Source organism: Oenanthe melanoleuca, chromosome 1, assembly GCF_029582105.1.
Source record: "Oenanthe melanoleuca isolate GR-GAL-2019-014 chromosome 1, OMel1.0, whole genome shotgun sequence".
Classification (NCBI taxonomy): Eukaryota; Metazoa; Chordata; class Aves; order Passeriformes; family Muscicapidae; genus Oenanthe; species Oenanthe melanoleuca.
The window spans coordinates 35,877,557-35,890,695 of NC_079333.1; the positions used below are offsets into that span (position 1 = coordinate 35,877,557).

The 13,139-nt window shown below is 39.0% G+C and overlaps 1 protein-coding gene across 1 annotated transcript in view; it reads left to right on the plus strand.

Moving 5' to 3' along the window:
- Positions 1 to 13,139, plus strand: part of FAT3 (FAT atypical cadherin 3) — a 323,797-nt gene that overhangs the window by 201,590 nt on the left and 109,068 nt on the right. The gene's annotated exons all lie outside the window — the stretch shown is intronic.

A 13,139-nucleotide genomic window follows, 5' to 3' on the forward strand; every position in this document is an offset into this window, starting at 1 on the left:
CCATCCTCATAACATCTGACTCTCAGTGTGAAAGTATCAATTGAAAGCTGTGGCTTTTTTAATAAAAAGAAGTCTGAAGTGTACAGAAGATGTGTTATTTCTGCAGCCCTGGGAGGGTGCCTGATGATGGATCACTGTGGTGACGGGATGCCCAGCTTCCAGCAAGCTGCTCAGGTCCCAGCAGAAATCCTTACTGCTGCAGCTCAGGGCTTAGCATGAGGCAGTCATTTATCCTGCTTTCTGACAAAGCACATCACCCAGCCCAGAGCTGTGGGCTGTTTTGCAGCTCATTCAGTTCTTGCAGAGCTAATTTGGTGTCCCTTCCCTGTCCTCCAAGCTGTAGCTGAGGGCTGCCTCCCGACTTCTTCCTAACTTGAGACACACTCCTGGTTTCCCTGGAGTGCAGTACGCTCAACCAGCCCTTGAATCCCTAGAAGGCAGTAGCTGAGTAAATTGCACATTTGTGCTGTGTTTTCTAAAGGTTGTTGAGAGCACATTCACCAGACTTACATACCAAAGCAGGAACTGCACTTGAGCTTTGCTCGATTGACAAACTGCCTCACTAAGCCTGTAAATCACTTTTACATGTTTTGCCATATTAGTAATCTGTGGATTAGATCTGCTGCTGATACTCCATTTCTAAAACTGGATGCACTTGGAGAGCAAGTTAGTTTGTATTCCGTATGGAATTTCTCAAAGGGAGCAGTGGCAGCATCTCTAGGTAGTGTCAAGCGAGGCTCCACATCATGAGAAACATCTGCAGTAGTGACCCAGCACTGGCCATGGGGATTAGTTCATGGGGCTGGCATATCTGATTTGCTGTGCCAAGGGATCATGCCTCCTGCACTGGTCCTGACAGGATGTACTTGTGCTCTTCAAGACCTGCCATAAATCAGGAGCTTTCTCATGGCTGTTTCCGACAGAGTACCCTGCCCCTTTAACACCTCCTGAGACAGGCTCAAAAGCAAAGCAGCTCCTAAAACTTCTTCAATCTTTTCTGCTAAAAAACAACAAAGCAACTCATTAGAGGAACCCTTTCTGCTTCCTCCTTTCGATCCCTCCACCTAGTGAGGGCTAATTGGAGGGCCATGAAATGAATCCTGGGAAATTCACTGTCTTCTCCCATATATCAGTCCTGCACTACCAAATTGGGCATATTGTCTTATGCAGTGTTTTATTGTCCCCCAGAACACATTATCAGGGAGGCAATCTCACAAAGGTTAATAGCATTACTTGGTTGTCTCTCCATCTGACATTCCTGCTCATCCCTCTAAATCCAGTCATTTCACCAGTCACTTCAGACGCCTCTACTGCTGTTAATTGGATGCTGCTTCCCACTGGCTTCAAACCCAGTTCTATAAATTGTAACAACTAGAAGCTGATCATCCCTGCTCTTAACTTTCATTTCACAACTGGGAAAAGCATGTGTGGGTTGATATACCTGTCTTTTCAGCCCCACTCTCTGACATTTGCAGTCCAATTATCGGTCACCTTGGCCATTCGTTCGGTCCAGCTGTCCTCCTGTTGGTATGCTATGTGTCAACACCTACTCCATACTGCCCTAATGGGAAAATAAACAGTAAATTATGAGCCTGTATAAATCCAATAAAGAGTGACTTTGACTCTGTAAACTGTGGAAGTTAAACTGTGGTGTTTTATGCAGTTGCTAGTGTCTCAGGCTGGAATTGCTGCTCTGTATTTTTAGAGTGCCACAGCTTACTGGAGTCAGGAAAGATATCTGTCTATTGAGGGACATGGTGCCCAAGCAGTAAGAACATTAACCTTTAGGGCTATGCATGTTAAGATTTCTGTATTACATTCCTGATTCAATGGTTGTCATCAGTAGAAAGCAGTAAATTTGTATTAATCATTCTTGATTAAATATTTCCTTTCTGCAGATAAAAAGTTTGCTTCCTAAGCTCTACTCACATTTTACATTTTATTGACCCTTTGCACAGCAGTGAATGCCATCCTGTGGCTACAAAACCCAAATGCATGTTAAAGACTAATTCTGCAGAAGAATCAAAGTGCCGAGAATATTTTAAAAGTTGTGATCTTTTAAAATTCCTCCTGCACTGCAGGAGTAGAATACCATCTAATTATTATTCCAACACATAAAGATCCCTTTCCAGGACTCCAGGCACTATGCAATTAATTAATTATAATAGTATTAATTGATTAATTAATATTAATAACCTGAACATTTTAATGTGTTCCAAGTGTTACTCTGGGAAATGAAGGTTTTGGGACAGGATTTTTTTTCTTTTCAACACATTTGAGATATCAAAACTTGGGGACAGCTTTTCCTGTTGTATCGTTACCCTAAAATGATTTTGTTCCCATACACACATCTACTTATTTATGTTGGCAGTATGGTCTTGACACATTCTGAAAATTATTCGTATACATCGCTGTTCACAGGATCACTGGCTATGTGTGTAACAGATTGAACCAACAGGAAAAAAAAAAAAAAAATGGTGCTGAAGAAAATAATTGCATGTGAAATTGCTGTTTCTTCAAAGCAAACAGAAAATCCCACATTAGCCTGGGTGCTAAATAAGATAGTTCCCAGTCAGTTACCAGGCGTGCAGTGGTGATGCTGCAGTGGTGCACACCTTCTGAAGGCTCCCAGCTTTTGGGTACTCATGCAGCTGAAGCACAGGGCTGGGCAAAAGCTCTGTGAGAATTAAAACTACTGAAATCAGGTTGTTGACCTCGGGATGCCCCTTGTTCTCAGCAAAGTCAATGGGAAAATTCCCACTGATTTCCAAGTGTGAGGGTTTCCCAGCTGGCCAGTACTTCCCTACCAGGAAGGTGTCTAATTATTTGGCTGCTCAGACTACATGAGATTGGTTCATATGGGTAATATTTGTCTTCACACTTGCCCTGTGTGTCTCCAGTTGTGCAGTATCTGTGTACCCTGCTGTCCATGTCATGGCTGAGGAGGCTGAGAATATTCTCAGGTGTTTGTGGTGATTTTTAGAGTTCCAGCAGAGCTGAGAAAAGAGCTAAACCAACGTAATGAAAAGGAGGGTTACGGTGAACCTGCCCCTAAAGGTTTGTTTAGCTTGTCTGGTGAGAAAGAGGAAGGTTTGAACTGTCTGGTGAAACACAGAGTCCTGCTGCACCCATCAGGGAAGGGGATGGTAGCTCTCATTCTTTATCACCTGAACTTCTCTTCTTTGTACTGGGCACAACACCTGAGCCCATTTTCCAAGGCTGAGTTTTCCAAGCTGGAAAACCAATGTGGAAAAAGTAAGAAAAGGTGATTGGTCCAAGAATGTGAGTTTTACTTCAAAATGGGAATCTTGGAATTCGTCTTGGAATTGTTGCTGATTGATTCTCAACCAGCTTGTAAAATTGACCCCATGCCAATATAAATTGGCTAGTAGATATTTACAGGGCATATAAAATCAAAGACAAGCAGAGGTTGAGATAATAAGGCTTGTCTGTATTGCCTGTTAGATGAAAGTGTGATTAAATATGGCCCAATTAATGCCTGTTATCTGTCCAAAATTGATTTGTAACAGAAAGTTGTGAAGTAGGCATCAAGAAGTAGAACTTTCTGTTACTAAAATCAAAGCAACTTTTGATGTGCTTTACTTTAACCTGGTCTGACAAAAACAGGATGATATTGTCATTAAAAAATCTGCCTTGGGAAGAACCCCAACAACCAGTCTCCTTATTCATGCTTATCTCCTTCACCTTATTTTAATTACTTTTCATACTGATTTTCTGAGAATTTTTATACTAATTTGTAAGATATTTTAAGATGGAATCCTCATCTGACTCCAAAAAAATTACTTTATTCAAATATGCATGAATAATTGCTATGATATTGTCCTCTAAGTTGATTAAAATTTTACTTTCCACCTCCTTGATAACCAAAGAAATTACTATCAAATTACTTGAATATCAGGAAAAAAAAAGTCATATCTTCATTTTTCTTTTCCTTTTTTATGATTGAAAACAGTCACTCCAATCTTCCTGGATGACTATTCAGTAGACACAGATAAATTTCTGAGGTCTAAACCATACAGTTTTGCTTTTTGCAAATTTTTTTTATTGAAAATATCTCTAAAGGATATTCAAAAATTGGGAAAAGCCTGTATCACTTAAAAGTATGATTTATATACTTTCTACCTAGCTACAAAATCAATTTTTTATTAATCAGTTTTCTAACTGGTAAGCTTTATTTTGAACATAAAACTGTGGGAGCTTCATATTTTACTGCGAAAACTAAATTGCATTTAAATGTCAGGGGCTACTTGTCGGTCTGTCAGCTGTAAAACTATCTTTAAAATGATTTATCTGCCTGTGTGGATGGAGGGCACTCATTTTTTCATATTGTGGAAAAACAGTGTAAGATGAAAATTGGATATTTTCAGCATTACTGATGGGACATGCAGGATTTTATGTTAATATTAATGGTTCTGGCTTTGCCTGCTTTGCTGTTGATCAAAGGCTTTTTGGAGAGTGGTGAGTTCAAATAGATTTTTTTGGGATGGGGGTTTGGGAGTCAGAGTCAAAGTTTATGTCTGTAGTAAAATTGGAGGATGTAATCACCAAAATTGGAGTGTGCAATGTTAATTTCTTCAGTGACCAAACAGCTTGGTAAAGTTGCCCCATTCTGACTTGGGGAATGGGCACACCTCTCCTCCTGCTCTCTCACTGCCATCACTCACTGCTGTCTGCCTTGGGGGTGGATTTGTTTTCCTTCTGTGGTTTATTTTAAACCCTGATTATTTCAGGAGCCCATCTTGCAGCACAGATGCACAAACAGTTTATTGGTGGGTGCAAATGGGTGACAGGGGAGGAACGTCTGGAGGAGGAGCTGGAGATGGGACTGGATGCATCTTAATCTGCTTTTCAGCCAGAGACAAGGTGCTGTCATCCCCTGTTAGCACAACCAAGTGCTGCTTTGCTGCTTTGGGGAAAAAAAAAAAAAAAAAAAAAAAAAAGAAACTGTTGCCTTTCTTTTGAAAATCTCAGGTTCTGCTTTATATAGCAGCATAGAGGTTGAATGCAGTGTACCCATAAAGTAAATAAACCTAAGGAACTACAGTGTATATCTTTCATCTCTTTGCTGGCCAAATAAACATTTTACCTTCTCAGTAGCAGCAATATTGTTTTGAAGCTGACCACCACAGAGCCTCACCTGAGGATGGTTCATCCAACATCAGAAGGCAGCACATGTCAGTGTGACAAAAATTGTTTAGAAGTAGGTTTTTATTTTTTAGTTCAGGACACAAGATGATTATTCCCTTTGAAGACTGAAAGTTTTAGTTGAAGTTATTGCTTTGGTATAACAGAAGCTTCTGCCACAATATGTTTAAGGGTGTACAGAGCAAGCTCTTCCACACTCTGCCTTTTCTTAGAGGACCTTCAGCAGCTTGTGCCACATTAGCATGAGGCAGTGCTGCTGACTTACTGGCAGATAGATGGAGGGCTATTGCCACACACCTGCTCTGAGTCCCAGAGTTTCTGCTAAAAGACTTGGGAGTTAATTCAGCTTTGATATCTGGGGACAAACTAACAGGGCTGCACACCCAAACAAGGATGTAAAGTAAATACTGTTGATTAGTTAACTCCATGGTGACTAGTGCTATAGCTTGATTAGATTTTGGCAATAAATCAGAGTGTATTTTTTGAGCAGGACATATCTGTTGATAGTTAAAACAGAACATAGATTATTAATACTAGAAAAATATGTTGGAAGCATGGATAACATATTGTGTCTTTATTAATAGCCAGAATAGTTTTTTTATATTATTACACATATTGACTGGTCTAGTATGAAAAAATGGAAGTTTGGAGATATGTAACAATCTTCATCATTTTGGGGCAACTGAAGAAGGTGTTTGGTTCCTGCTTATAAAGAAGATGAGAATCAAGTAACTTTGTGGGTAGAAAATGAAGGGTAATTGAATATTGGAGAAAACAGCAGTGTGGTGAGCTTGCAAGTTGATGCACACCTCTTTTGAAGCACAAAAACTGAGAGCTACTGTATTTCCTGAGTGCTAAGATAACATTTTTGGAGAAGGGCATTATCTGTAGAGGTAGATCTGATAAAGGGGAACTTATCAATATTTAATCTCAGGTGTTTCTTATCACAAGAAAAGCAAAATCCACAAATGGGTGAAGTAGATATTGAGGTATGAATCAGATTAAAATCGACACAGAGAGTACTACTAACATTAAACTACCTGCATATCTTGATTTGCAAGCTTTATGTTATTTAAATCTGCTTGAAGTGAAATATTCTCACATTTGACTATTCATTTTCTGTTCACAAAACTCTCAGATTGTAATCTTCACTTTCAGCAGGAGCTAAACACCTTCTTCAAAGTTTACTGTGAAGATCAATAGGCAGCTTTTATCTTCTTTCTCATTTAGGGCTATGATGGTAGTTATACTTCTGTTTAGTGATAGGTTGTTCCTCAGGAGGTTTCATATGCCTAAAAAATTATTTTTAAGCAATTGCATATCATACTTTATCTTGTGTGTAAGGCATCAGTCTGAAGGTGTTCAGAGTGTATTCTTCTGCTTTTCAATTCTTTCTTCATTATATATTTAGCAAGACTCATTCCTGTAGCCTCATGAGCAAAGAGAGGAAGCTTATAATGTACTCAAAAGACCTTTACAATTGTTGTTTGGAGACTGAGGTTGATGTTCTTACTGTGATCATCTCAAATTTTCCAATCTTCTTGTTGCCAGCTTTGCAAGCTGCTCAACCTGGGATATGACACGTGCAGTTTCAAGCTGCTGTTATCACCTAGAAGGTCAGAAAAAGTCCTAGTTGAGCAATGCTTTTCCTTACCAGAGGATTTCTGCTGAATCTTATGTGACTCTATACTACAGTTAGGAGTAGAGGTAAAGCTTTTCTGTATTTAATTCCACCAGTGGAAGTAAAAAGTGCTTCTGGTCTTCAGGAAAATGACTGACTTAGAGTCACTTCTGGACAAAGTTTAATCTGCGTTTCATCCAAAGCAAATGATAGGAGCTTGGCATTCCTAAGGATTATAGTTTTCTTTTTGCTCAGGGAAACGAAGGGGAAGGTGTTTTCTGAGATTGCCTGAAGGAGTTTCCTTTAAAACATGACAGGCTGCTCTGTTTTCCTGGAAAGCTAATGGAGTCATGGTCGGTTCTGCACTTAGCATGTATTGATTGAGGAACACTGTAAATAAAGCCTGATGCACAAATGTCACCAGGATCTCCAAACTGGAATGAACTTTAAAAGCAATGCCTGTGGAAAATTGCTATTTTTCTTTTAGAGGGTGACTGTCAAGAGCTATGCAGATTCTTCCTTTTATTGCTACTAAAGCTGAAATATAAGTCCTCAGTTTCTTTACAGAGACCTGTTTACTGTTTCTGTTTCCAAAAAACTTGTAGAATAAAGTGGGACACAGGATAAATTTTGGACTTTTAAGTCACCTGTTCTGATATTTCATTCTGCCAGGTCCTTTGGTTACCATCTACCAGTCTCAGCACTCTGAGTCTGACAGAAGTTAAGATTTGAAGCCTCTAAGGCTTTCAGTTCTGTGCACTCTTCTAATATTTAGGTTTGTGAATACTACAGGGAGCATTTAACTCCAAATGAAAAAGCCTGCCTTCCTTCCTTTCTTCCTGTCTTTTGGCAATACAGCACTGAAATTACCTGATGTCATCGTTAATTCTCAAATGGTTTAACAGACCATTATGCATCGTTTTCTAGCTTGAGTGTGGCTGGAAGCCATTGACATTCCTAATCAAACACCTAGAGTGTTTATGTCAGTAATAATCTCTATTTAAAATGTACTCTAAATTATTTATTTCTCACACCTGGCCAGAGTGAATATATTAATTATTTTTTATGTTTGAAAACAAAGATTTCCTGGATTAGCACATTGTAAAGGAAATAAGGAAAGACATATCATATTGATATGATTGGAGCTCTTTTGGACAAGAAGTGTAATTTGTCTTTTGGGACAGCACCACATCCCATTAGAATAAGTGAAATAAGCACTACCCATTTCTTTCCCACGGTTGCTAGATAAAGGATTAGAAAGAGAAGGTATCTAGTTTGCTACAGCCAACTCAGTATTCATTTTGAAGTAAAACAAAAACAAAACAAAGAAAACGATGTACATTTGTTTTTCTCTTGTATTCTGTATTTGAGCTACACTGCCTTCCCTTTGTAGCAATAATCCGACATGTAGTTCAGTAACAGTGTGCATTTCAGAAAAATATTTCCTTGTAAGAATTTAGCCACGAGTTTAGTCTCTCTCTGAAGTAGGCAGAGATAGTAATTCAGTGCATCTGACTTTAAAGTTCTATTCATCCCTGGATGAGCTCTCCTTTATAATCTTTCACTTCTACTCAGGCTGAATTCCAGAGACTTACAATAGGTATTGCAGCTCGTTTACACGTTGGCAGAAGAAACAAACCCATTAGTCACTAACAGCAGGGGTATGCCTCAACTCTCCCGCTCCCTTTGATCATTTTTCTGCCTTCAGTAACTCAACCAGATTCTCTTCTCTAAGGTTTTCTGAAGCAAAATTAGCATTTCTTGTTGGAGGAAGAGAGAGACTTTTACCTCGTTGTGCACACTCCTTTGATGAGGCTCAAGCATCTCAGCTCACTTTATTTTGTATTAAGCCGTTATCACACTAAAAAAATAAACAAGCAAATACGACATCTTCAGCCTTTTGCAATGTTAATGACAGTGATGTGAGAGTTCCTCATAACTTAAAAATTGAGTAGGCTGAGTACTTCCTCCTGCCAAAGAATGATGTGGAAGAAGATACTTGTTCTTCTCAAGGTTTGATGGCTCACATTAAACACCTGCTAATTGTCTTGCACTTGTTGAAGTAACATCCCTGCTAGCTGTTGCCTCCAGCTGAGTTAATAATTACCTTAGAAGTCATGAGCTTTTGTTAATGAGACTCAATATAGTGCTCTTAATTCAGGAGGGTGGTCCTCACAGTTGTATTTGTATTCTGAAAGATTCGAGAACTACACCTTGTCCAATTAAGTGTCACAGTCTGACTCATAGGAGGAATGACTGTCTCAAGGAAAAATTCCTTTTGTCACCATTGCTGAGGTCTGCTGGGCTGGATTAGGCTGGATTATTAGGCAATACTTCCACAGTGGATGTCTCCTCCATGCCTTCTCCATAGTCATAAAAAGAAGAAATTCTCTCATCTAACATTCCGTCTGTGGTATGTTAACAGTCAGTGTCAATCTTTATTTTCACTGAGAAGGTCTGCTTCTATGGAAGTCCCTTGTAATTTTTCTGTGGACATCAACATAAACAGGAATTTCTCTCAGTTCTGTAGGGAAGGGAGTATTAATGTCTACAGACCAAACTTACTGAAGTAGATCCTGCAGAAGAAGTGGAAATTGCTTTACTTGGAGAGAAAGTTCTGTTATTGCACTGAATTTTTCATATGCTGAAGAAGGAGATATTTTAGTGCATTTTTCTCAAAAAATACAAATCTGATAGAGGTAGAGGGGATTTGAGAAGGCCTTGTCCTGGTCCATCCATTTAAAAGAAACATTGTAATGGAAGTGTGACTGTTGTGGTAAACAATATCTGTATGTGTATTGACAGACATATTTTGGTAAAGTCATAAGCATTAAAGCCAGTGGGTAAATACAGATTCCCAGAGGAAAATGCTCATTTTGTGGAGAAAACTGTAGTGGTACTGTCTGTAGGTTTTGAGAAAACGGCAGTGATGCTTAGGATTTCACCATGAAAATACATAATAGTTCATATTATTTATGTTGTCTGTTGCATTCAGGCCCTATTAAATATAAAGTAACATTCTTTTTAAGACATTCCACCCTTGTTGAATGGACCAGCCCTTTGTATGATTAGTCAGGGAGTCCAAATTCAGCTGCTTTCCTGGCTGTATCCCAGCCTTGGGAGGTTGTATGCTGTGTTTGATGCAGCACAAGCAGCAATATCTGACCAGTGCAGCAGGGGGGACCCCAGCTGGGCTGCTCCATCTCAGCTGCACATTGTTAAGCAGCAGCTGGCTCTGGGTACCAGGCTCATCACACAGGCAGGAGAAGGTGTTCACTCTTTAGGGATGCTGACCAAGCAGCCATTCCTCACCTCCCAGGGAAAGCTATGATTTTGTCCTTACCCTTTTCCCATACTGATTTCTGTGAGAGGCACTCTTGTTGGGTTTTCTGAAAAATGTCTTGACAAGCATGTATTGAGACAGTCTGTCTCAGACTGACAGATGAATGACAGATGTCATTCAGATGTCATTCATCTGCATTATCTTTCTTCTCTGTTTTCTTTTTCTACCTTGCTACCTGCAGTTTTCTAAACAAAATAACCTCTCACTGGTCCTAAATTACAGCTTCCCTCCTGCAGGCTCTCCTGTGCCTTGCACATCTGCCTTTTGCATTTCCAGAGATACCAGCTGTGAATTAACTTTGTCCTATGAACATCCTAACCTCCCTTCCCTCCCTAGTTACTTTTTTCTGTAATTTCCAGCTGTTCAAGGGTTTAGCTAAGAACTGTGGTAATGTTTGAATTGAAATTGCCTTGGTTAGAGGGGCCCCTAAGTGCTGGTGTGATACTGTGTCCTGATGGAAATGGTATTAGCAGAGAGATGTGCTGAATAACCTCTCTGATTATCCCTAGTTTTGTCTGGGAACAATTCTGAGCTGGCAGCAATTTCTTGGTTTGTTTTAATGTGTTGTCATGGTGGGTTTTTTCTGTAGGGGCAGAGGAAATTTTTGTAGTTCTTTTACCTTTTTTGTGGCTGGAACCTGAATAGCCGGGCTGGGGTCAGGATGATGGAGCACAGAAAAGGGGTCAGCCAGGGTGCAGATTTACAGTTAGAGAAATAATCACACCACTGGTATGAGGGAGACTTCATTAATTTACATGCCTGCAAAGAGAGAACTTCAGCTCCTGTGTCTGGCACTCAGAGCTTTCTGAGTGGAGGTGCATCCTGTAATTTTGAAGTTTTGAGTGTCACCAAGAGAAAAAGGCTTAGTTGGTACCTGGCATTTTCCTCTCCAGGGATGTAAAGTTTTAGTCCAAGTAAAATTGACTAACTTCAGGTATTCTTTGTTAATTTTTTTTTAATTAGCTGTCATTTTGTGTTACTGCCATTACTTTTCCCTGTTAGCTCTCAGAGGATATTTTAGTGCAACTTTTCTGTTATCAAACAGATTTCCTCCAAGTTTGGGTTTACAAAATAAATGCATGCCTGCAAATACTTGCTGCCATAACACCATACTAGTCAGGATTTCAGCAGTAACCTGACAAACTGTGAGAATGTACTGGTAAGACAGAATGATGCTTCAATTCTTAAGCAGTCTTTTGACTTAGGTAGTGTTTTTTCATTTTAGTTGCTGGACTGTTTATACCACTGTGGTTTTCATAGATTTTATTGTAATAGTCGGTTGTAAACCCTTAATCTCACTCACGCACCTTTTGTGTTGATTACTGCTAGCAGATTGAAGAAAATGTCTTTAAAAACAAAAGTTTTAACAAAATTGTATTTGTTCAGAGAACAAGAGTTTCCAGAATCTTGGAATATTTTTCACTGCAAGAACATTACTCTCTAAAAAAGTATTTTGTTGGGGTGTTTTTTAGTTTGGATTAATGTGTATCTGATGGTTTCTATGCAATGCAGCTTATACTGCTTGCCATCAATGATTATTTTGTCTGCGGAGAAACCCCAAAAAGTTTTTTCTCTCTTAACCTGTGGTCCTGCCTAGAGTTTGGCCAGTTGCAACATGGTGATCCCAACAGTTTGCTAATTGCCAAACCCACTCAGCACTTAGGAAACTTGACTTCAGTCTTGGGAGAAAGAGGCCTGAGACTGGTAGGTGTTGTTAGGAGGATGGGTCCCATTCTCCAGGTGGGTTCTGGGCTGTTTTGGGGAATTTCCATTGCCACTGTATGTTGCTATGCTCCTCACTTTCCTGTAAATGAGCTGCTTCAGTCCCTGGGGCTGTCAGTCTGCTCCCTTCCACTGCATCAGTTTTTAAACACATAGTTAAATACAGGAAAGGGACAATGTCTTTACCTTTCTCATAGACAATACAATTTTTCTGCTGATCTCAGTGTTAAACTTAAGGGGTTACCCTAAGTTAAGGCTTTACACAAGGATGGGACAGTGCCAAGTGGTATTATTCCCAGAAAACTTTGCTTTGCCTAAGGATTGGACATCAGGACTATAGGATTTGGGAACACAGAAACTTTTAAGGAAAAATAAAACATCAAGAATTTACCAGCAAACCAATCGATGTGCAGTGATGAGTATGAGCAGGGAAGGGTATGTAATATCTTGGCTCACTATCATCAGAAATTGCTACTGTGGGATTTGGCATGTTACCATATGTAGCTGAAAATTAAATTTGAACTTCTCTCATGCAAACAAAAATAACTTTCTGCCTTATTTCATTCTCATTAAAAATACGATCGAAATATTGAGGGAGAAGTTTGAAACATATTGATTTCATTTTGAAGGCATATTATTAAATCTCTTGAGGGCTTGTTGATCTTGAATCATTTCATTTTCATAGTGTTTCAGATTGAAAATTATTAGTAATTCTGTTTAAGTTGCAGCTAAATTACTAATTAACTTTCATCTAAAAGATTTTATTTCTTACATGTTTCTGGCAGCACAGTGCACTCTCTACACAATGCAGCAGAAATTTTTTTGTTACCTGCCTCTCTGTGCTCCTTATAATCTTATAAAGCAGGTTTGGAATTAATGAGCTGTCACATCTTGGGTAATGAATGAAAAGAACTGACAGAAATCCTTTTGTTGTTTAAGAAATTCCAAATAATTAATGGGAAAAAAATGACAGAGGTTCTTTTAGGGTTTAAGTGGAAATGCATCTTTCAAATTCTTTCCATGACAGAAGAAACTTTAAAATATGTATGTAAAAAATGCAGGGATCCCTGATTAATGGGTTATTCCAATTCTCTCTTCGAGATAAACTTGCAGAATTTTAGATAAAATGATTTTATGTTTTGAGAAATAGCTTCCTAGTCTGCAGGTTCCTTATTCCACATTCATCTCAGAAGTAAAAAGTCTTCTAGATTCCTGGATTTGCCATTGTGGACAAACTGAGTTAAGCAGTGAGCATGTTTGTAGTAATCATGTATTGTGTACACTGGA